The sequence below is a fragment of the Periplaneta americana genome, chromosome 4 (genome assembly GCF_040183065.1).
Source record: "Periplaneta americana isolate PAMFEO1 chromosome 4, P.americana_PAMFEO1_priV1, whole genome shotgun sequence".
Classification (NCBI taxonomy): domain Eukaryota; kingdom Metazoa; phylum Arthropoda; class Insecta; order Blattodea; family Blattidae; genus Periplaneta; species Periplaneta americana.
Window position 1 is genome coordinate 24,243,645 of NC_091120.1, and position 25,439 is coordinate 24,269,083.

Sequence of the window (25,439 nt, forward strand, 5' to 3'; positions counted from 1 at the left end):
ACATTTTGTTTATCCAGATTTATTAGTAATTGCAATAGTATGGTCATGTAAAAAGGATGGTTTCCGCCCGAGAGGTTGAAGAGAGGTAGACCTAATACTACATGGATTCATGTAATTATAACAATGAGTGAAGTGCGTTTGTTTGCTGAAATTATTATGATGCATTCTGTTTACATCTCCTTCAGAGTGTCGACCTTCTGCCTAAATACAGGCCGCAGCTTGTCGTCTCATCGAGATTCGAACATTCTCCCAAATCCCTGGCATAGTTCTTATTGTTTGACAGCCTTGCAGAATTCACTGACAGAGAGTTCCTTCATTATTCACAGAAGTTGAATATATCAACGACTTTAAGTGCCACCACAGAAAGAAGTGCAATGGGTTGAAATCTGGTGAGCGTGGAGGCCAAGCATGTTCGGATCTTGATGAGATGACGGATTGCGGCCTGTATTCGGGCAGGAAGTCGACATTTTGTACAGTTCATATAAGCAAATGTAAACAGACTGCATCATAGGATGATAATTCCAGCAAACATAGGTACTGGAGTGTACTAGGATCATACTTGCAAGCCCTACTCAGAAACCAAGCATATCTGGACCCATGTTATAAACATTTTTTCTTCTACACATATGAGGAATCCATTCCCGAAGTTTTGCCCACTTTTTTCGTTACACTCTTTATATGCCTGCATATTTCTATAGTCCTCAGTCTAGTACAGTGATGTCAAAGTAGGCGCATTTTTCTGACCTTTACGTCGTGCGCGGGCATCAAGCGCTAGGCATGGAAGGAGGAAGGGTTATATGAATAAGCAGCCTGTTGGATTAAGATAACAGTAGTGTACAAACTTCAAACGGAACGTGAAATTTTATGTCGTTATTTTTATATGGCTTCTTCCTGTTTGATATTATCTATATTGTTTGTAAAACAATAGTACTTACACCAATTTCTTAATACTTCTGTTGTGTTTTAAACGTTAATAACATAATAAAGATTTAAGAAGGAATATTCGCATAAATTCCATAGTAGTTTACCTAACTATACTGTACTAAGTAAAGGAATGAAACACATCATTCATAAAGAAAGTGATAACTTATTCCAAGAAAATACATTGAGTATGACATGGTAAGTTGGAATTGATATTGATGGTACCTTTAGTCTTATAAAAGTAATCAATAAACTAATCAAAAAAATATTACAGTACAAACCAAAGTTTCCCAGGTATATGTTTTAACTGTAACTAATATTACATAACAAATCTCTTGCCGTATTATGCTTTTAAGGTGATATTGGTGCGCAACTTCCTATCATCCGAATATTAAATTATTTTCTCGAAATCTGCTGAAGCTATAGAGCTGACTTTTTTACAACACATCGGCACATATCTTTTGTTTATGATGTAACAACAGTTGCTTTCTTAATTCATTTCCTTACAAACATTTTGCATGCGAATATTTTAATACACTATCTTCAGTAATATGTATTTACGATATATTAAATTTACGAAAACATTGTTTCAGTACCTGTAAGGCTACTAAATAAACATCCTATCTGAACATTTCACTTTTCTATAAAAATAAGTTGAGAAAATATTCCTTTTGAATAAAAAAGCAAACTTACTTACTTACTTACAAATGGCTTTTAAGGAACCCGAAGGTTCATTGCCGCCCTCACATAAGCCCGCCATCGGTCCCTATCCTGTGCAAGATTAATCCAGTCTCTATCATCATACCCCACCTCCCTCAAATCCATTTTAATATTATCCTCCCATCTACGTCTCGGCCTCCCTAAAGGTCTTTTTCCCTCCGGTCTCCCAACTAACACACTATATGCATTTCTGGATTCGCCCATACGTGCTACATGCCCTGCCCATCTCAAACGTCTGGATTTTAAGTTCCTAATTATGTTAGGTGAAGAATACAATGCGTGCAGTTCTGTGTTGTGTAACTTTCTCCATTATCCTGTAACTTCATCCCGCTTAGCCCCAAATATTTTCCTAAGCACCTTATTCTCAAATACCCTTAACCTATGTTCCTCTCTCAGAGTGAGAGTCCAAGTTTCACAACCATACAGAAGAACCGGTAATATAACTGTTTTATAAATTCTAACTTTCAGATTTTTGGACAGCAGACTGGATGATAAGAGCTTCTCAACCGAATAATAACACGCATTTCCCATATTTATTCTGCGTTTAATTTCCTCCCGAGTGTCATTTATATTTGTTACTGTTGCTCCAAGATACGGTATTTGAATTTTTCCACCTCTTCGAAGGATAAATCTTTAATTTTTATATTTCCATTTCGTACAATATTCTGGTCACGAGACATAATCATATACTTCGTCTTTTCGGGATTTACTTCCAAACCGATAGCTTTACTTGCTTCAAGTAAAATTCCCGTGTTTTCCCTAATCGTTTGTGTATTTTCTCCTAACATATTCACGTCATTTGCATAGACAAGAAGCAAAAAGCAAACTTGCGAAAAATAATCACTAAAATTAAAATTTACATTCTTATAATGCACTTATACTCGCCAGACAAATCTAAAAATTAACATTGATAGAGTTTTAATAAGTTCTCTTCCCTTTATCCATTAAATCAGTGCTGGCCATCTCTGTGTATAGTTCGACCAAGCGGCATAGCCTATACTACCTCTCTCGTCTGTCTCTTTCCTTTCCGCTGTAAAGCGCTCAGGCTCTCCTGAACTCTAAAGCGCGAGCTTGGGCATCAGTTGACATGACTGGACTAGTAGTACAGTCAGTCAAACTTGGATTATTGAGTTCTCAATGTACATTTTCAGTCAGAAGGTCCAGTGCGTGTTCAAGTTAGTGAACCTCGATGTTGAGGGCTTGATTGTTGTGATTGATACGAGGAGGTGGCAGCCGCTGAATACCAGGTATCAGTCATGCAAGGGACGCTTGTCTCTCTCTTGTGAATTGAAGCGTTGATGAACCAGAAGCTAGACGCATCATGCACGAGTGACTGCTCTGACCTCCCCCGCAAACATTGCGATTAATGCCTGCTCAGCCCATCACTCAGAGCTGCTTCCGGATCTAGAGACCTGCCTTCGACACTTTGTTAACCAGCCAGTTCTCTGAACGATTCCCAAAGTTACATTTATTCCAACATTTTGTAGTCTGTATGGGTTCTACAGGGACATCATTTTATTTTTACTTCAATTTTTATTGTACCTGAGTTTTTCAATGTACTTCACTCCCACCCCTTCTACTAATGAAGTTCAACCGTCCTCCACACAGATCCAACACCGCATATACAGTCATAGTAGCCTTACGGTCATAGTAAACAGTACGTTCCAAAAATATGTTCGCGTTTTCCAGTGACGAAAGAGCTTTCAATATTGAATCATTTTCGCACAGGTACTGTCCATTTGCCTACGTCGTATCCCGGTTTCCCCCACCAGGTTTTATTCGCCAGTTAGTGGCTGGGTTGTCTTAGCTCTTTTCTGAGAACATTAATTTCTGTTAGGAATTGGACGTCTACGTAATATTATACAACTGTTTAAAATAACTTAAATAAAAGGACCCCGTTAAGTAATTAACTGTCACGTGATTTCCCCCCTTTCTACGACCCTACGACATAACCACTTGGACGGACAGTAGATAGTATCTCTGAGTAATTTTATCTTTTCGGATCGGGCAGAAGTGAAGATTGAATTTACAGTACGTAAGGTACTCTTTTATAGAGTAGGTACAGAATTATTTCAACATGAGTTACTAGTACGAAGGACGAAACTGATAATTAGGATTAGGTACAATAGTCTATAGTGCGATGATATGCACATTAGAACTGAAGCCTGTATCGAAATGAACGGCCACCATTTTCAAAAATGTGTTTAAATATCCATATTATGATTATTTTTCAATTTAACTTCATTCTCTATATTGTACGCTAATGTGCTGTAGACAGTATAATATACACTGCATAATGAATACGTCAGCTCAGTTCGTGAGTAAAAACACTCATTGTTAATACAGTAGGCCTACTATATTTTGATTAAACAAAAGCCTAATGAAAATTATCAAACTCAAAATCGCGATATTTCCTAGTTTACGTAAATGGATGAACTACTTTTCTTCCCTCCTATACCTAGTAAAGTGATATGTTTGTACATTACCCCAGTATCATCGAACTCCAGTCGTGGAAGGGGGTAGAAGCGGCGTTAATCCAAAGGTATAGCCAGGTTAATATTAAAAATGTTAGTAAAAATAAAATGATGTCCCTGTACTTCGTGTAAGCCGGAATCCTGTCTCTGTTTGATTAACAAATATTTGCTTTTCGTGTTCAATGAAGATATTTTCCCAAAGGGAGAACAAATACACGCAGAGGAGGAGAAATTGACTACGCCGTATGATGAATCTACTGATAAGTAAAGGAATAAATCCAAAATACAGTGCTTTCACCAATTTTTTTTTCATTAGGGACTATACAACGTGTATAGATAAATTTGTTGTCTTGCTGTAAAAAGTTATTGCTAGCTTTCTACGGAAATACACCACATTTTTAGCTTCCTTGATACTAACGAAAACACGGGAATTTTAGCCTACTTGAAGCAAGTAATGAGATAGGTTCGAAAGTAAATCCCGAAAAAACAAAGTATATGTTTATATCTCGTGACCAGAACTTAGTAAGAAATGGAAATACAAAAAGCGGAAATTTATCGTTTGAAAAGGTGGGAAAATTCAAATACCTTGGAGCAACAGTAACAATATAAATGACACTCGGGAGGAAATTAAACGCTATTATTCGGCTGAGAATCTTTTGTCAACTAGTCCGCTTTCAAAGAACTGAAAGTTAGAATTTATAAAACAGTTAGGCCTATATTACCGGTTGTTCTGTATGGTTGTGAAACTTGAACTTTAAATTTGAAAGATTAAGGGTGTTGGAGAATAAGCTATTTAGGAAGATATTTGGAGCTAAGAGGGTTACAGTTACAAGAGAATAGAGAAAGTTAAATAACGCAGAACTGCACACATATTCTTCATCAAACATAATTAGGAACATAAATTCTAGACATTTGAGATGGGCAGGGCATGTAACACGTATGGGCAAATCCAGAAATGCATATAGAGTGTTAGTTGGAAGATTTGATGGTAAAATACGTTTGGGGAGACCGAGACGTAGATAGGAGCATAATATTAGAATAGATTTGAGGGAGATGTGATATGATGGTAGAGATTGGATTAATTTTTCTCAGGATAGGAACCGATGGTGGGCTTATGTGAGGGCGGCAATGAACCTCAGGGTTCTCTAAAAGCCATTTGTAAGTAAGTAAGTAAGTAAGATCTGACAAAGTGCTGTTGTACATGTTTGTATCTCTGTAGGCCTATACTACAACGATTTCTTCTAAACTGTTGGTCGAATTTTTTGTAAAATCAATGTTAACGAGATCAATTTAGGATACGGGAATTGTGAGCATAAGATAAAATAATTCTTAGTGAACATTAACTAGTCTTTATTTGAAAGGAGAAACACGCATTGGCGACCCTTTTAAGGAATGGTCAGACTACTTACTTCGTTATTTTTGTTTTGCTATAGGCCTATCTAAGGAACTGACAAAAATTGAATGTGATATAAGTGGACATTAATACATTTACTTAGTATATAAATTATTTTATTTCATAGTTATTTATTTCCTTCAATTGCAATTTTAGCGTAAGATTTTATCTTGTTCAGCATAGATAGGTAGCACAGTCTAGTATATACAGTCGCGAAGCTCAATACGTAGTAAATATGCAAATATTTGATAGTTGCTCACCACTAGGATCGCTAATATCGCCTCATTACAGGCAATGCAAAATAGAACCGTCACAGTCTATTGTTTCTAGCACCCTCAAAACTCAAGCTTCGTGACTGTATATAGTAGACTGTGTAGGTAGCGTGGATGGTTTCTTATTGTTAAAGGATTGCTACGCTTGGGTGTACGACTTAAGCAGGGTTGAAAGATTTTGAGTGAAAGTAAAGAAATATTTTAAGTCTCGTTATAGAGGCCAATATATTACTATATATTTTAACATTTAAATAGATAAATATTATGAGTAATAACGATATGAAAAGTACGTTTAGCTATTTTGTGTGTAAAGTTGTGCAAGATTAATATCATTATATGAACTTAAACCCATTTAAAAGTGGTCTACTTTGAGGACTATGAAGTTGCCTGAAAGCTCATCTTTATTCGCGTATATAACATTAAATTATTTCATTTACGAATGGCTTTAGAGATATAAATTTTAAACGAAATTATCTGCCCTCAATGAGGGTGACCATAAAGATCCAGAGTAAAAGCACTACAGAATAATTTGGAAAGACAGGAATTGTTTAGTAAAAAATCCAGAGAAATGCAAACCCAATAGAATCATCAATGGCCAAAATATAAATGGTAATGTAATATTTGGATTGAATCCTTAAGAATATTCAACAAAATTTTTTGAATCTAAAAAAATTGGAAACAGAGTGTTTTTAAAATATTACATGTGAATTTAGGAAGTGTGCCACGTGCACCAAACAAAAGACCAGAAACACTCCACTGACTAGTGGGAATGTTATATTTCTCACTTACGTAAGGGATGCAGGACTCATAAATGGATTTTTTCTCCTCATCAACGTGTTGTGCCTGCAGGGCATCCCTCTCAAACCGGATTGTAGGATCAAGAACTATTCCCTTAGATTGAGTCCTTTGGATGGCTACAATATCTGCTCTTCTGTTCGAATCTAAAGATGAAACGCAGTGGATCTCCTCGTGTACCTCCCAACTCAATAAGATGTATTTAGGTTTCGGTCGGTTAATAATATAGTAATTTCTCCAGCAAGTATTGAATCCCTTAACCCTTAAATTGGCAAAACTTCATTTCTCACACTAGTTTATTAAACCGTGTCGGACTGTAAAGAAAACAATTATCGCAATGTCCATATTTTATATGTTGTGCAATATTATAGTATTGTGAAATTTTGGTTAAATCTAATTTTCCTACCAATGCTTTTTCTATAGTGACAGACCATAAATTCAACCGTTACGAACTGTATAGCCTAACTTCTATAAAAATCTATTGTAATTCATTTTATTCTGAGGTGTAATGAAAACTTTCCAATCACAGATAATAGGCCTATTTAACAATTGTATAAATTTTATCCTTAGCTTTTCTATTCTATTAAAATTATAGCTTATAGCCTATTAACCTGTTGTATCCTATAGGATACTTTGTGAATTTAAGGGTTAAAAGTCCAACAACAGACAAAATTGAAGTTATTGAATATGAAATGTGTTATTTTTAATAATAATTTCGTTTGCAGTTGGTTTGCATATTAATTCTGTCTACAAAAGTACGAGTAGGCCTACTATCAAATGAATCTCGGATAGCTTGGATCATTGGAGACGTAATTTTGAATTCTTCTGATCCCTGTAATATTTGATATAAAACATACATTAATTATGCAATTAAAAAATCTTATGACTTGAAAGTTATAGGCTATTTTAAGTGTTACATAATTTGTGTAAAGTTTAGATGCTATTCTTTTTTGTAGGCCCACTTTGCATTGAATGGAATGTTCGAAGGACTATCAATAGACCTACTTGTAGTGAGTTTACTGCTTAATACCAAATTGACAGTAGTTCGGTTTCAGATAATTCCGAAGACGTTACAGTGGACAGATGACTATAATGCAGGTTTCCTGAAAGTACATCGATTATCTGACACTATAGGAAATTAATTAAATACCAATTTTTTAATATATTTTTACTTGATTATTTAACGACGCTGTATCAACTACGAAGTTATTTAGCATCTATGAGATTGGTGATAGATGATATTTATTTATTTGAATATACATTTTCTTGAACCCTATTTTACCCGAAAGTACATTAGGGTTATAGTTATAGTGTGAGTTTATATTATTATAATGAGAATTCATTTGACGTGGCTAACCCAGTCTTGCTACTTAAAATTAACACTTATACAGAGTGTTTCAAAAATACGGGGCATAATTTCAGGTATGTATTTCCCACATGTAGACAATCAAAATAGTTCATTACAACATGTGTCCGGAAATGCTTTATTTCCGAGTTATGGCCTTCACAACATTGAAATTCACCGGAACCATACCTCATGTTTTAGAAGACACTCCACTGATCAATCGTCAACACATTCACTTCTTGCGTGATGGCGCTCCTGCACACTTCAGTCGTACGCCTCGCCAGTACTTGGATCGAAGGTTTCCTGATCGATGGATAGGTAGAGGTGGCCCAATTGCTTGGCCTCCACGCTCACCTGATCCGAACCCTCTCGATTTCTACTTGTGGGGACATTTAAAATCATTGGTTTATTCGTCTCCGGTGCCTGATTTGGAATCCCTTCGGAATCGAATTGTGGCATGTTCTGAGTACATACGCAATACTCCTGGAGTTTGGGATCGTGTTCGCAGGTCAATGAGACATCGATGTGAGGTCTGTATTCAAGCAGGAGGTGGACATTTTGAACATTTTCTGTAATGACAACGACCTGCGGAAAGAAAAACGTTCCGGTGAATTTCAATGTTGTGAAGGCCATAACTCGGAAATTAAGCATTTCCGGACACATGTTGTAATGAACTATTTTGATTGTCTACATGTGGGAAATACATACCTGAAATTATGCCCCGTATTTTTGAAACACCCTGTATATACTACAATAATTTGAATTATTTACAAGTTCTTAAATTAATTACATATTAAATTACATTGACGTGGGTAACCCAGTCTTGCTACTTAAAATTAACACTTATATATACTACAGTAATTTGAATTATTTACAAGTTCTTAAATATATTACATATAAAATTACAAAACTCTTTATAGCAGCACGTTTTTGTGAACAAATTGAATAGTGGTTTGCCATAAATTATATTACAAAAATGTAAATGTCCGACCAAAATAAATCTTTTGTTTTCGAACACTGGACAATGAAACAAAAGGTGATCCACAGTCTGCTCTTCCTCACAGATACATAAATAGCCATTGTCCTTATGCATTTTAAATCGTTTTAGGTAAGCCCCAAATTACCCATGACCCGATAAAAATTGTGTTAATATAAAATCTGGTATAATTTGGTTTCTATTTAAGCGGGTGTCGACGCTAGGAAAGAAGATTTCTTTTTGTAACTGAACCCTTTGTACTGCATAGCCACTGATTGTTCCACCTATTTATTATGATAGATGATATTTAGCGAGATGAGGTCAAGGATTCGCCATAGATTACCTGACATTTGCCTTACCGTTGGGGAAAACCTCGGAAAAATCCAACTAGGTAATCAGTCCAAGCGAGAATCGAATCCGCGCCCGAGCGCAACTCCGGATCGGTAGGCAAGCGCCATTAAATACCAATTAATTCTCTTGTAATCTACATATACAAATTACGCCTCTATTCAAAGCAGACGTCCTTACCGCGAATCGTTCTGTCCTTGATGTCTCGTTATCTTAGTAAACCGCAACGTACGTCAGATGCGTGGAAATGTATGAGTCCTTATCTGAATGTGTTTGTTACGCAGATATTGTCAGCCAGCGAACTGATATCTGCATTTTCACAAGTTAGGAAACTAGCTCATAGCGTGATTAGTTATACTTGCGGCTTCTAAACAATCATTGCGGGGTTACCATATCAAATTTAAGGTGAGCCAAAATTGTCTTAGTTGCAAAGATTGGAGTAAAACGGCTTTCTTTTTTTTATTTAATACTTTCATCATTTAGTTCTTTCTTTCGTTACTTAGTTCTTCATTTCATCATTTAATTCTTTCTTTCGTCACTTCTTTATTTCATTATTTAGTTCTTCCTTTGGTCATTTATTTCTTACTTTCGTCTTATTTGTTTGTTTGTTTTTTTTCTTTCCTTCTTCATTTGAAGAGCTGGATTCTAAAGTGTCCTAAGTCCTCCCCCCCCCTTTTTTTTTTAGATTTTAACTTGCTTTATTCACGTTTTAATTTATCCTTTTCAAGCCTATATATAACTGTGTAAGTTAGTTTAACAGACTCTCCTAAGTCTTGACTTAGACCCGTTAAAACAAAAAACATGCAGACACTAAGGGATCAGTGTTGTCATTTTTCTCGTAACTTGTCATTTAGACTTAGGCGAATTTGGAATCCACCTTTTCATTTTGGCCTAGTTCTTCCTTTCGCTGTTTATTTCTTCCTTTCTCCATTTAGTTCCCTTTTTCATAATTTATTTTCTCCTTTCGTCATGTAATTTTTCTTTTCGTTATCAAATTCTTCTTTTCGTCATTTAGGCCTAGTTCTTTCGTTACATATTTCTTACATTCGTCATTTAGCTCATCCTTTCGTTATTTAGGGTGCTATTCATAGACATTTCGCTAGCCCGCGCTACGAGCGTGCTAAACTAGCCCCGGCTATCGACTGATTACTTGTACGGAATTCATATCATAACATATCGCTAACACTGGTTTATGAATACGAAAAACGGTAGATCGCTGATCATCCACCGGAAGCCCGCGCTAAGAATGTCTATGAATATGGCCCCTAGTTTTTCCTTTAGTTATTTAGTTCTTCCATTCGTAATTCAGTTCTTCTTTCGTCATTTAGTTTTTCCTTTCGTCATTTAGTTTTTTCTTTTGTCAGTTCTTTTTGTGATTGTTCTTTCTTCACTTAGTTCTTCCTTTCGTAATTTAATTCTTCCATTCGTCATATCGTTCTTCTTTCGTTAGCTAGTTCTTTCATTCGTCATTTAGTTTTTCCTTTTGTCACTTAGTTTTTTTCTTTTGTCAGTTCTTTTTGTGATTGTTCTTTCTTCACTTAGTTATTCCTTTCGTAATTTAATTCTTCCATTCGTCATATCGTTCTTCTTTCGTTAGCTAGTTCTTTCGTTCGTCACTTAGTTTTTCCTTTCGTGATTTAGTCCTTTACTTCTTCGTTTAGTTCTTCATTTCATTTTTCCTTCTTCCTAGCTCTAGTTCTGTCTTGTTTTGTTTCAGCATTTTTTCTTATCTTACTTCTCTCTATATTTATTTACTTCTTACTTGTTAACCTTTATATGTCTGTTTATTTTGACTTCTTTTAGTGTTTAATTAATTTATTTATTTATACTATTTATTTATTTTTATAACCACCTGGATATAATTTTTATAGAAGATGCGGCGCAAGTTTCTCTCAGTGGTTTGTGTTTGTTTACTATTCAGTGCACTCGTATTGCTGGAAGTAGATCAACTACTGTGTAACTCAGTGTGTAAGTAACCTGTTTTTTGCCATCAATTCTTTTAAGTTGAGCTCTTGGTAAAATACGCGTCTTGTAAATTTCCTGTGATGAAATGCATATAAAGTACTAACGTCTGCTACTCTGAGGCAGTCTACTTTTGAAACACATCCTCTAATCTCTGAATATGCTTTATTGTATGCGTTAAATACTGCGGTCTCAAAGTAAGTTAGTATTAGGCCTAATATTTCATGTCAGCGATAATAAGAAAATATGTATCCAATTGAAATCGCAGGATATCATTTTCAGACGACTACAGTTTGAAGGCTTGCAACGCAGAACTTGAGTACGTGCGGCGTATTGTGGAGCCGATAACACAAGGCGGTTCTTGTGTAGCGAATGGTCGCACAATGCCGTGAGGAATGGCCGCGAACACAATGGCGGACACTCGGACGGATGGACGGAACCTTGATGCAGGCTGTAAACTTGATGGTTGAAGCGAATAGAAGAATAGCTGTATACATTTTCACGCCTCAAACAACACACGGATGTCTGCCGTGTATTAAATGTATTCTGAGTATTTTTATTGTGGCGTTTCTCTCCCTCTCTCTCTGTCAAGGCTTGCTTATATAGTTGATGCCTCAATCTATGGGCCTACTTGAGAGACTGAAACGAAAGAAACCATTTCCCGTTATTCTTCTATTTTCATTCAATTCGCGTGATCTAATTAAACTTAGAAACGTAGCGTCAGGAGTGTGTTATTAATTGCGTTTGCTAAACACCTGGAAATTATTTCCATTGCGTATCATTTCAGAAGCTTTGAATTTATAGCGTGTTCGGTTGTATTAATTTATTATTCAGTATACGGTTCTGTAAAACTTTTAAGTTATTGATTTTATTCGTACATAATTCAGTATTTTAATAAGGATAACCCCTATCGAAAGAAAGAACATACAGTACCTACTTACGGGAATTGAAGAAAAGTTTCCACTTTATTATTTATATCTTAATGTCATTTTGAAAAGTAAAGATCGTACCTTCCTGAAGGTATCGCTTTTGAATCCTAAACCACTTTGACAGTAAACCAGTGTACACACATCAATAAAAATGTTGCATCACGGCAGAAAATGTGAATGTTCTGAGCACAAAGTATGAGAAAGGATTTTTGTTATCATTTTGACGCAATAAATGATTGTCTTTTTTGTTTTGTTTTATTTATATCTTCGAACCTAATATTAATAGCTCTAATCATGGTGATTAGATAAGCCTGTAATATGCAAAACTTTTGTTGATATGTTCATTCCTACTATCTACGCTACATTCTTTATAAAATACAGAAAGCTGACAAGCGTGCCATAACTTAGGGCCTATATCTAATAACTCATGTTTTAGCAATAGCAGTGATATTTTAATCGGTTTATTTAACGGCACTGTATCAACTGTGAAGTTGGAATTGCAGTTATTGAGATATCTGGCTGGACGAGGCTAAGGATTCGCAATGAATTGCCTACAGTTGGAGAAAACCTAACCTTTGAAAAAAGTGACGTGTGGTTCATGGAATCCATATAATTCGTGAAATCTTTAACGTATGTTCGTGATCGTTATTGGAGCAGAGTTGGGATTGTAAGGATGTACTGGATTCGAAATAAAATGTTGATAGACTATTTCTGTCTTCATACTTTCAGGACTTAACGAGAAGGCTCTGCCTTGTTACACTAATTTTAACTACTTCATAATCGCTTCCTCATTCCATGAAGCCTAGTCTCGAGACAGCAATGCAATTCATAGCCGAAATGACTCGCATATCAATATGACGCCAATGAGTTGTTTGAAATTGTAGTTAATAATAATAATAATAATAATGTGCTGTCGATCGATCAAAATATTTAATCGATTAATTGATAGATTAATCGAGCTTTTATTGATTTGAAAAAAGTTTTAATATAGGCTACTCGTAACTTACTCTAATATACAACTATTGTTAAATTGAATTTGTGTTTGGTGATGAGCATAAGTATAGAATTTAGTATATATGTAGGCCTATATACATTATCGTTTTATTACAAAACAGTACTATTTTAGTTATTTACTAACATATTTATTATGTAATATACTGTGTCAATTCTCCGGGGATTTTTGACGCAAACACAAATTAAAAAGTTTGAAGAATCACCAGTTAATACTGCTTCATCCATGCTTTTAAACTTGTGAGTGCATTCACATTCTCCGAATTAAATGCTGCTCTAGTACGTTTAGTAGCAATGTTTCCTACATCACTAATCACGAATTATTTTTTTCTATCAAGCACTTCTCCATAATCGATCAATTTAAATCGAAACGTTTCACTAAGTTTACTTCTCAAATTCTCATAGGCATAATGGAGTTTTCTAGGTAATCTATGGCGAATCCTCCGCCTCATCTCCTTAAATAACATCTCGCTGGTCCTAATCCCATCGACGCTAAATAGCTTAGTACTTGATACAGCGGCGTTAAATAACATAGTTACAGTAATTCCTTAGGCTAGCCAAGCATAACAGACAACAGAGTTAGCGACCCCTCAGATCTTGGAGAATCGGCCTATCTTTTTTTTTTTATTTTACTAGGTTATTTTACGACGATGTATGACTGAGGCTTACCCGGCGTTTGATGTAGAATAACTCTTCTCGGGTTGGCTGAGTACCCGAGAAGAGTTATTCTATTTTACGACGCTTTATCAACAGCTTTGATTATTTAGCGTCTGAATGAGATGAAGGTGATAATGCCGGTGAAATGAGTCCGGGGTCCAACACCGTAAGTTACCCAGCATTTACTCATATTGGGTTGAGGGAAAACCCCGGAAAAAAACCTCAACCAGGTAACTTGTCCCGACCAGGAATCGAACCCGGGCCACCTGGTTTCGCGGCTAGACATGCTAACCGTTTCCTGTCCACGCCTGTCTTGATTATGGAACGTGCAGTACAGAGACGTTGGACAAAACAGATTCGAAACCAAAAATAATAATAGGCCTTTGCTGTAAATGAAAATGAATGCAATGGAAATGAGATTTTTAATAATAGTAAAGAAGTGTACAAAATTAGACAAATAAGTCTATTGAAATAATACTAAAATTTTAATACTACAGAAAAGGGCCATGAAGTTAACGTGTAATATAGAAACTAAAACTCATTGCAAACTTTTATTTAGGAAATTAAACATTTTAACTGTTGTCACTCACTGCATTTCACGCGAACTTTGTTGTAGATCTATGTTAGGGAAAATTTTGACTCGTTTTTACTAACTAACGCTATTAAACGAATACAACACCATAAACAAAAATAGTTTCAGAAAAATTGTAGAAATACCCCCAACTACAACTAAACATAGTTTTCAGAAAATGGGAATCAAACTATTCAGAGTATTGCCTAATTATATCGGAAATCTATAAACCAATAGCTTTAAATTAACTGGAAAAGGACTTTTCAATTAATCATTGTTTTACGTTGTTAATGAGTACAATGAATTACTTAGGAATTCAGTTTCTTTAGAATTGAAGACCTCCCCGGAATAAGAATGTAACCAAAACATCTACAATAAACGTTTCAGGAGAAAGGAAAATAATGTCAGGGCATATTTCATTAAGCGTGTATTTAGTCTACTAGTAGAAAGATAGCACTAATCTACAAGTTTATTTGGATATTGAATGTAGTAATTCATTGTTATAAATTAATGCTTTTGAATTACTTTTTTCACCTAACTTAAGTCCATTTTTCATTAATTTGATGTTACATTCCTTTTCCGGGAAGGTCTTCAATTACGTTTTCTTCTTTTAACGAAGTTATATTCATTTGACCGTCATACGTTGCAAAATGTTTTGACAATAAAGTAGGCCTAATTGAGAAAGCTATTCTAAATGAACTGAATTTGATGAACAGTAAAATAGAGCAATATACGAGTGATGTCTTATTGGTGTTACTTATGAGGTTCAAACCTGTCTTCGAACAGTTGATCAAACAAGGAGAATTAAATTTTACACATAGGTATACAGTACATAAAATAGGCCTATATCTAAGATTGAGAAAAGAACTCTTGAATTACCAACCTTAATTTTTTATGATTATGATGACATTGATGATGATGGTGATGGTGAAATAAAGGAAGAAACAACACCTGCAACTGTCAAGATCGGCATTTCAGTACTTCATAAAAGTCGCTACTGCAATCACGAGCACGACATTAAATTATATAACAAAGAATGGCGGAAGACCCTCGACAATCTTATGAAAGCTCTTTCGACGGCAATATATTTGTATGCAACTGCATATGTTCAGATTTCAACATGTTACTTTTGAGTAGCTTCAGTGTAATTCGTTTTTTACATAAACCGTGGAAACAAAATGCATCGTCAGGGCTGTTCTGCTTGCAATTTCATTGATTGAAGAGCGAACAAATCGTGGATTCCTGCGACGTATCCAGCGAGGCGCGATAATTCTCGGAACGAGAGCTTGGATTTCGTGAAGATGCTGTTTTACACGGTTGACAAGTCGTTGAGAATTCGTTTTCTACAGATAAGATAAAACAGACAAAAGTAAACAGATATGCAGTCTTAGAGAATTACTGTTAATTAATACCTCATATCAACGGTCTATCCCGAGAGACGTACAATGTATGTGCTCTTGTGTCTAGCATCAAAGGCTGCCGGTTTCCGAACTTGAAAATACCTCACCCAACCTTTTTTTAAGGTGCGTATATAACGTGGATAATTTCACATCTGTGTTAAAAGCAGTAGTATGTGGCTCAACAATTGCATCTTGTTATGTCGTCATAATTATTATAGAAATATTTTATGTTCTCTTTCTGTGAATCTTGATGTTTCTTTATAGTTTCTTCATTTACTTCCCCCCCCCTTTTTTTTGTAATTAGGCCTACTTACTAACAAATGTTTTTTAAGGAACTCGGCGGTTCATTGCCGCCTTCACATAAGCCTGCCATCGGTCCCTATCCTGTGCAGGACTAATCCAGTCTCTATCATCATATTCCACCTTCCTCAAATCCATTTTAATAGTATCCTCCCATTTACGTCTCGGCCTCCCCAAGGTCTTTTTCCCTCTGGCCTTCCAACTAACACACTATATGCATTTCTGGATTCGCCCATACGTGCTACATGCCCTGCCCATCTCAAACGTTTGGATTTAATGTTCCTAATTATGTCAGATGAAGAATACAATGCGTGTAGTTCTACGTTGTGTAACTTTCTCCATTCTCCTGTAACTTCATCCTTCTTAGCCCCATATATTTTCCTAAGCACCTTATTCTCAAACACCCTTAACCTATGTTCCTCTGTCAAAGTGAGAGTCCAAGTTTCACAGCCATATAGAATAGCCGGTAATATAACTGTTTTATAAATTCTAACTTTCAGATTTTTTGAGAGCACATTGGATGACAAAAGCTTGTCAACCCAATAATAAGAGGCATTTCCCATATTTATTCTGCGTTTAATTTCCTCCATTTATATTTGTTACTGTTGCTCCAAGATATTTCAACTGTTTCACCTCTTCAAAGGATAAATTTCTAATTTTTAGATTTCCATTTCGTACTATGTTCTGGTCACGAGACAAAGTCATATACTTTGTCTTTTCGGGATTTACTTCCAAACCTATCTCTTTACTTGCTTCAAGTAAAATTCCCGTATTTTTCCTAATCGTTCGTGGATTTTCTCCTAACATATTCACGTCATTCGCATAAACAAGCAGTTGATGTAACCCGTTCAATTCCAAACCCTCTCTGTTTTCTTGGACTTTCCTAATGGCATATTCTACAAGTTGTCTAAACCTACCAGTTTCCAAACGTACCAATTTCTTACTTATTTCTTCATTGTTTTTATACGCAACGTTCTTACGGCAATGTTCTATTTTCTATAGCCAGAAAAACACTTGAGGAGGAACGAATGAGAACATTATGTTACTGAATTGCCTATAATTTTCACATTTTGGACCTAGGATATTGAAATTTGAAATATTACTTTAAAACATGGTTTTATTTGCCTTCAATTTTTTTTTCAGAATTTTATGAATAATAGTTTTATTTTTCAAATTTTTCTAAAAATTTTCTAAACCAATAAACCTGAAACTTTGCACATGTGTTACCAATACCTAATGTAACATTTTCCTGCAACCAAATATTTTATTTGGACTTCATATTATTTTTTTTAAATATTAGTTAGGCCTATGAAACACTTTCTTAATTTTTTCTAAGTTTTGTAATGTATAAAACTAATAAATATTAACAAATCAAAATTTTGTTGCAGGAAATTATAGATAATATAGTTTGTGTGCAAAATTTCATATTTTTACTCCTAATGGTTGCAGAGAAAAAGGTAGGCTACATAAGCATTGGAAAATGTAAGTTACGTAAAACGATGTTTAAAGTTATATTACTATTTATCTACTATCTCGTCTCATAGGCTACAGTGCATTCAGTGTTCTCCATATCCATAAGGAAGTAGTAAACCACAGCCTTCCTAGCACTGGTCAGATAGTTTGCCTGTCTGAATTCCAAGAAAATTTCTATAATACAGAAACTCCAAAATGGCTACTGAAAGGGGGAGTGGCACATTACACCACGCTGTGGTATTTAAATTTTAAAGAAAAGTAAACTTACATGTAGTCTACTAATTTTATTAAAGCCAAAAAAAAAAAAAACAAGTTCCAATTTCTCGTCTGTTTACCTTTAAACAATAGGCCTACAGTTTATCAATGAAGTTAAATGTTTTCTTTATTTCTACATTAATTTATTGAATCGTCCCTTTTTTATTTTCTCATTTTTCTTTCTTTCTTATGTGTCTTTTTTCATATGAGTATTTATTTCATGTGATTTGCGACCTTGCAAGTGCGTTCTTTTGTGTACCAGTTTGTATATTCCTGTCGCATGAAGTAACGGAGATCAAATGAGAAGCATAGACTAATATAAGAATGTGATTATTTGACGTCTACGGAAATGTAACTGATTACATGACAAACAAAATTATTTCCGAATGCAAAAAAGGTATAAGAGAAAGTGACACTTATTTTTGTGAAGATAGTTTATATTGTGTTACAAAATTTGGACTGTATCGCGCCTGCGTTTGCACACGTCCAGTGTATTCGTATGTTACGTAAATATGAGTTAAAGAACAGATGCGGAAGTACTGTTCGGTACACGTGAATGTAATTAACGTACACAAACTTAACACTGCCTCTCATGAAGTAGTTATGGGTAATGATCTCATTTAGTTTTAACAAGGACCAAATCTCTTGACCATCTTACTTCAAACTTTCATTTTATTCTCTGTGTATAGTATTAATTTTCCCTTTATTATCATAACTTAAATGTACGTGCAAAATAGTCGGTAGACCTACCTATTATGATTGTTGGACACGTTTCCCGATCCTATACTCCAACTCCTTTTTCCCCAAAAATGCACAACATCCAATTCATGTTTTTCCACTCCATTTTTCCCAATACATTTTTACTAGTGTTGTGGGATTTAATCAATTAAGGGGTTAGGTACAGTTTACAGCAGTAAAATTTTGGAAATATTAGCATTTTTTCCTCCATTACTGTATCTTGTATAATAATGAAAATTGGTAGTCTATGTGTAAAACATTGTCCTTCTGCTATATAAAAAAATATATATTTTTACGGTTAAATGCTCAAGTATCATTATTTTCTTCTAACACAAAATAAAAAAGAATATTATTTATTAAGGAATGTAGTTGAAAGAGCATGATATTGTAAACATGAGTTTCAGCAATAAAATAAAAGGGAGAGAACATGAAAAAGTGAACAAATTTAAGAGTTATGAGAGAAACGCTTCATCACTGCACAGTGAACTGCCACCATTTTGAATTTTGAAAAAAAAAAAAAATTTTTTTTTTTAATCGTAAAAATATGTTTTTCATAAGGACAGTGTTTTACACATACCAATTTTCATTGTTGTACAAGGTACAGTAATGGAGGGGAAAAAATGTTGAATATTTCCAAAAATTTTACTGTTGTAAGCTGTAAGCTTAATCGATCAATTTCTGCTGTAAGGTTAATCGATCAAAAATATTTAATCGAATAAGCGAATCAGTTAAAATTAATCGTTTGTACTTTATATTAGGCCTAATTATTATTTTGTTAATTCAATCTCAGACTAAAAATTCCGACAATATTCATTTCTCAGAAATTGTAAAGCACAATACTACCTTTATTTTGTAACTGCAAATCAGATAGCAGGTAGCATAGGGCAAATCTTTGCACAAACACTTCACAAAGAAATGGATATATGAAGACAGTGACCTGCTCTACCCCTATTGAAAGTTGAAACAATGCTAAACCCTTACTAAATTTTATGATTTTCCAAGAAAACTTCCACCTAAGCTCGTCTTCCTAGCATATGAAATACATACTTTTCTGGGATTCGCCCCCTCATCCCTTAGCCAATACTATACTGTGTGTAAGTGAGAGAGTAACTATTTTCGCTTTCTGAAATTTTGTAACCCGATCTACAAGCAACACTGATATTATTTGAATCAGTTGACTATCTTATTCATATTTTTCTGTATGAACAGAGAGTTCCCCTCCCTAACACAATTCAAACGTACGTGCAAACTAGTCAGTATTGCCTGCACACTTCGTGCAGTCTGTAATGAGCATGTGTATTTGTATGTACGTAAAATCCTAGATCAAGGCATAGTTGTTAACTTCACTTAGTATATGCATATATTGCGATTTTTTCATGGAACATGTTTGTAAGCCCGTGCTCTCAGCGCATATCTCTATATCTCATGTTATTTTCGTAAGCAGAAACTTTTTTTTCCATTCTTTTCGTAGGCTTATATCCGTGATAGTGTCACACAAATGAATTACGAAATTTCAAGCAGGAAGTGTGTGGGAAATACATTGATTCATGCAGTGAAGAACATTGTATAGGTTATTAAAATCATTATCCAATTTAACACAGCGGAAGTGAGAGTCAAGTTTACTGCTAGTTTTTCCAGAAAATTGTTCGTAGATGAAAATAATTGTTATGATGATCTTTTCTTCATTCATAAATTATAGTAAATATCATAGATCGTATCTTATCTAATTGCAAGGAACAAAAACATTGTTTCCCGTTTAGTACGAAATGTAAATATTAAGATTACAACAGGATATGAGATGCAGTTCATATATTTTGCCGTGGACAAGAACTGCCAGTGGGATCGTTACATCATTGTGTGCAATGTCTGGAAGTAATTTTTGCTCTGTTCCGAGTTTCTTCTTCTAGTGATAAAATTTCAGGAAGCATTTCGAAAATAAAATTAAGGAACATCAGAACCTTGAGAAAAAAAATTATGATACGTGCATATGTGCAGTCTTAAAATATAATTAATGGGTGTCAGAACTGTTTGGGAGCATTTAGGTAACACGTGTGCAGTGCTTACACATGCTGCACTTTCTACAGTGATTAAAGTGCTGTAGTAGAATCGAATATGTATTAATTAAATTAATAGTTACATCACAGCCTAGTATATACAGTCACGAAGCTTGAGTTATGAGGGTGCTAGGAACAAAAGACTATTTCGCATTGTCTGTAATGAGGCGATATTAGCGACCCTAGTGGTCAGCAACTATCTATGGATGCATATTTACTACGTATTGAGCTTCGTGACTGTATATACTAGACTGTGGTTACATATTTATTAAAATGGTTTTAATTATGAATTATTTTAGAATGATTTTTTGATAGTCCGAAATTGTCAGGAAGGAAAATGTAACAGATGTTGGTGGTATTAGTAACAGAAAGCTAATGCATAAGTAAATTGAACGGTGAAACTGACAAAATGTTCTATGTGCCATTGAGGATAATTTTACAGGATGACAAAAAAAAACGTTGTGCAACTGAACAAGGCACTTGAAACGGTTTTATATTCTAGTTACTGCTTCTAGCAGTACTAACGCGATGTCGCTTCATGTGCATCGGTATCATGGTACATAGAACGTGAATCACGAGAAAAACAGTTTTGAAGAAAAAAGGGTACTTAGAACGTTTTTTCAGCTGCACCCTTCAATTTTTGTTCGAATTTATGTTTGTCTGTCTGTTGCTATTTATAGGACAATGAGAATTATTAAGACACTGTGGTGGAATAATCTAAAAAATTAATAAAATCCACTTTTTATGATTGTAATTACATTTGAGACTGTTTTAAATGATCTTCCCATATAATGAAATATTGCCAACATACGCATGAGTTGAGAGAATTTTTTAAATACTGTAGGCCTACTGTTTTCTCGACTTCAAAATTTTAAGCAGTTTATGGAATGAAAAAAGCTCCTTGCGCAACAGTTATTGTCGTATTGGTCTGAAACTTCTCACAGAGATCAATTTATTTATTTATTATTTTGCTAATAATTGTAACATAAAATATAGGGACATCATTTTATTTTTACTAACATTTTTAATATTAACCTGTCTATACCTTTAGAGAACCGGAAACACCGCTTGCTCCCCCCTCCAAGACTGGAGTTCGATGATACTGGCGTAAAACACAAATCACTCTACTAGGTATAGGATGGAAGAAAAGTAGTTCATCCATTTACGTAAACTAGGAAATATCGCGATTTTGAGTTTGATAATTTTCATTAGGTTTTTCTTTAATCAAAGTACAGTACTGTATTATGAATAAGTGTTTTTACTCACGAAGTGAGTTATCCATGCGAACGTATTCATTATGCGGTGTATATTATACTGTCTACAGCACATTAGCGTACAATATAGAGAAAGAAGTTAAATTGAAAAATAATCATAATATGAATATTTAAACACAATTTTGAAAATGGTGGCCGTTCATTTCGATACAGGCTTCAGTTCTTTTGTGCATATTATCGCACTATAGACTATTGCATCTAATTCCAATTGCCAGTTTTGTCCTTCGTACTAGTAACTCATGTTGAAATAATTCTGTACCTACTCTACGTACTGTGAATTCAATCTTCACTTCTGCCCGACCCGAAAATATAAAATTACTCAGACATGCTATCTACTGTCCGTCCAAGTGGTTATGCCGCAGGATTGTAGAAAGGGAGGAAATCACGTGACAGTTAATTACTTAACGAGGCCCTTTTATTTAAGTTAAATTAAACAGCTGTATAATATTACGTAAACGTCCAATTCCTAAGAGAAATTAATGTTTTCATAAAAGAGCTAAGACAGCCAAGCTTTTACAGAGGGGCGAGCAGAAGCAGGTGGGGGAAAACCGGGATGCGATGTAGGCAAAGCTCTTTCGTCACTGGAAAACGCGAACATATTTCTGGAACGTACTATACTCAGTAACTCAGTACTGCTTACTATCTGCGGTCTTGGTTCTGTGTGGAGTTGGAACTTCCTTAGTAGAAGGGGTGGGTGTGAAGTACATTCAAAAACTCAGGTACAATAAAAATTGAAGTAAAAATAAAATGATACCCCTGTATAATATATACAGAAAAACTTTAGCTCGCCCCTGAAAGAGTAGAACTCGTGCTCAGGGGCGGATTCCTGAATTGAAATTAATAATTATACAATACAATTTGTCTTATGTCTACTGTGCAATTATAGTATATAAGTTTAAATGTACAATTTTTAAATTTTTATAAAATCCATACATAACTTTTTAAATTTGATACTAGAAATATTAGAATTGACAAGATTAGGATATTTAAATATAAATTTGTTATATATTCTTGGGCCTAAATTACTACTATGATTAAATACTGTAACAGTGTTGCATTTTGGTTCAAACAACCTCTAATTGTTGATAAATAAAATTTAATTAGCATTTGTATTAATATTGTTCCTTCGGGGCATATTCATATTGCACGTAGATTAAAATGTGCTGCTTTGGTAAATTCATTAAGTTAAAAAATTTATTGTTAGACTCTATTTAGACTGAGCTCAAAAGCTAATAATTTTTATTCCTATGACTATTTTCAAGCTTTTGAGCAAATATGAACTAAACATTTTGAAAACTTTGACTCAAGGAGCTTTTTAATGACGTCAGTGTAGGTCCTAAAATATATTTAAAAAATATAATTTCAAAACTATTAGGCCTAATGGCACCAAATTTTGTATAGATAAGCCTCGTATTTTTTTCTCGCTGTTATTATACTCTCTTTAACATCTCTGGTCATATCGCGAATTAATCTTCTGTGTGAAATACGAAGGCCTGTGTACTATTGTTGAGACTGGTTCTATTGTTGTGAACTAAATGGCGGCTGTATTTGTAGGCCTATTATTAATTTGTCATGAATTTGATTTCGGTGTTGAATGAGGCCGGTGATATTCAGGGATGTTGTGACCTGAATTTCCTGGCATTTGCCTTACAGTTGAGCGAAAACCCTCAACCAGGAATTCAACCCGACCGGGAATCGAACCCAGGCCCTCTGCGTAAAAGACCAGCATGCTGACCTCTACACCACAGAGGTGTAGTATTGTAGGCCTCTTTCTGTAGTTTAAATTTCACAAATTTGGGATGAAAATAATTGAAGTTCAAAAAATCATATGTGCCCCCCTAAGCGGTTTACATTAACTACAATAGAAGGCAGTTGAACTGAATTAAGTACATGCTGAAAAGTATAGACCTGTGTCTGTGATTCAGACTAATCGCAGTTTTATAACTGAACAAACTTTTGAGATGGGAGGTAGAATGAAAACAAGCATATTTTGTTTAGTAACCATGAGTCAGAAATTCTGTATTACCAACATTCCGTCAAGTTGGATGTTTGCTCGGCCTCCGAGGTCACCTGATCTAACACCGATGGAATTCAGTTTTGAGGATATACGAGAAAACATAACTCACGATAGGCCTACGTCTCGTGTTGCAGAAGCAGCAGCTGCTACCAGGCGGTAGATACTGAATGTCGTTATTTTAATACGCATAAGACAATTCCTGTAACTACGTTTACTTAGGCATAATCTTGCGCTCTTCTTTAATTTAAATTAATCTTACAAAATATAGTATCCAAAATTGAAACACGCGAAAGAATTATTTAAAATAAAAACGTACACATCACATTTTTTATTCAATTTTTTTTATTATTTAACGACGCTTTATCAGCTGCTTAGTAGTTAGCGTCGATGGAATTGGCGATAGCGATAGCAAGATAGTATATGGCCAGATTAGGCCGAGTATTCGTTATAGATTATCTGACATTCGCCTTACGGTTGGGAAAAACTTCGGAAAAACCCAACGAGGTAGTCAGCCCAAACGGGAATCGAACTCGCGCCCGAACGCAACTCTGGATCGGCAGCCGACTGAGCTACGCCGGTGGCATCATCACCGTCATCCCTTTTCAAAAGATGACCTCACTGATCCGTTCCTTTCCATTGACAGTTGCGTACCAACACTAAGGAAGAACGATATCCGAAGTTTAGTCATGTGGTCGGTATGACGCAAGGGCGCAAGGCCACTTCTCGGAACACTCAGGTCAAATACAAGGCAAGGTACAAATAATGTCACATCTCTATGGAAAAGAGATTAGAGACCCGTTTTTAATCCGGTTTGAAATTGTTAGACTGTACAGGGTGGAAGTGAAATCGTGCAGATTTTCAGAGCGAATAGCTCGTGTTGCATGTAACAAAAAAGTGTAATACCATATTGGTTGAAATAGTTTTCTTAGATTTTTTTTTTACTCAAATGTTTAACACACTCTTATTTGGTAAGTAGGCCCTATTGCGAGTAGGTTCGTGATTTTTAGCCATTCATTCATAGTGTTCTACCCAAGGGCAGGTCTTCCACTGCAAACTCAGAATTCTACAGTCTTTCCTATTTTCTGCCTTCCTCTTTGTCTCCGTATATGATCCATATATCTTAATATCGTCTATCATCTGATATCTTCTTCTGCCCCTAACTCCCGTTGATCATTCCTTTCACTACACCCTTCAGTAGACAGTTTCTTCTCAGCCAGTGACTCAACCAATTGCTTTTTCTCTTCCTGATCAGTTCAGCATCATTCTTTCTTCACCCACTCTTTCCAACACAGCTTCATTTGTTATTCTGTCTGTTCATTTCACACGTTCCATTCTTCTCCATATCCACATTTCAAATGCTTCTAGTCGCTTCTCTTCACTTCATCGTAATGTCCATATTTCTGCCACATATAATGCTACACTCCAGACAAAGCACTTCACTAGTCTCATCCTTAGTTCTTTTTCCAGGGGTCCGCAGGAGATGCTCCTTTTTATATTGAAAGCTTCATTTTCCAGCAGAACTGTGTGTGTGTGTGTGTGTGTGTGTGTGTGTAT

At 35.1% G+C, this 25,439-nt stretch overlaps 1 protein-coding gene across 9 annotated transcripts in view; it reads left to right on the forward strand.

Moving 5' to 3' along the window:
* The window catches only part of cnc (NFE2 like bZIP transcription factor cap-n-collar), a 406,452-nt gene that overhangs the window by 193,186 nt on the left and 187,827 nt on the right, over positions 1-25,439 (forward strand). The window contains exon 1 of one of the 9 annotated variants that reach the window (XM_069822996.1): positions 9,544-9,649. The exons of the other annotated variants lie outside the window; for them this stretch is intronic. The gene's annotated coding sequence lies outside the window, so the exon portion shown is untranslated. Of the gene's footprint in view, positions 1-9,543; positions 9,650-25,439 lie in introns of those variants that run through there. 9 annotated transcript variants of the gene reach the window in all.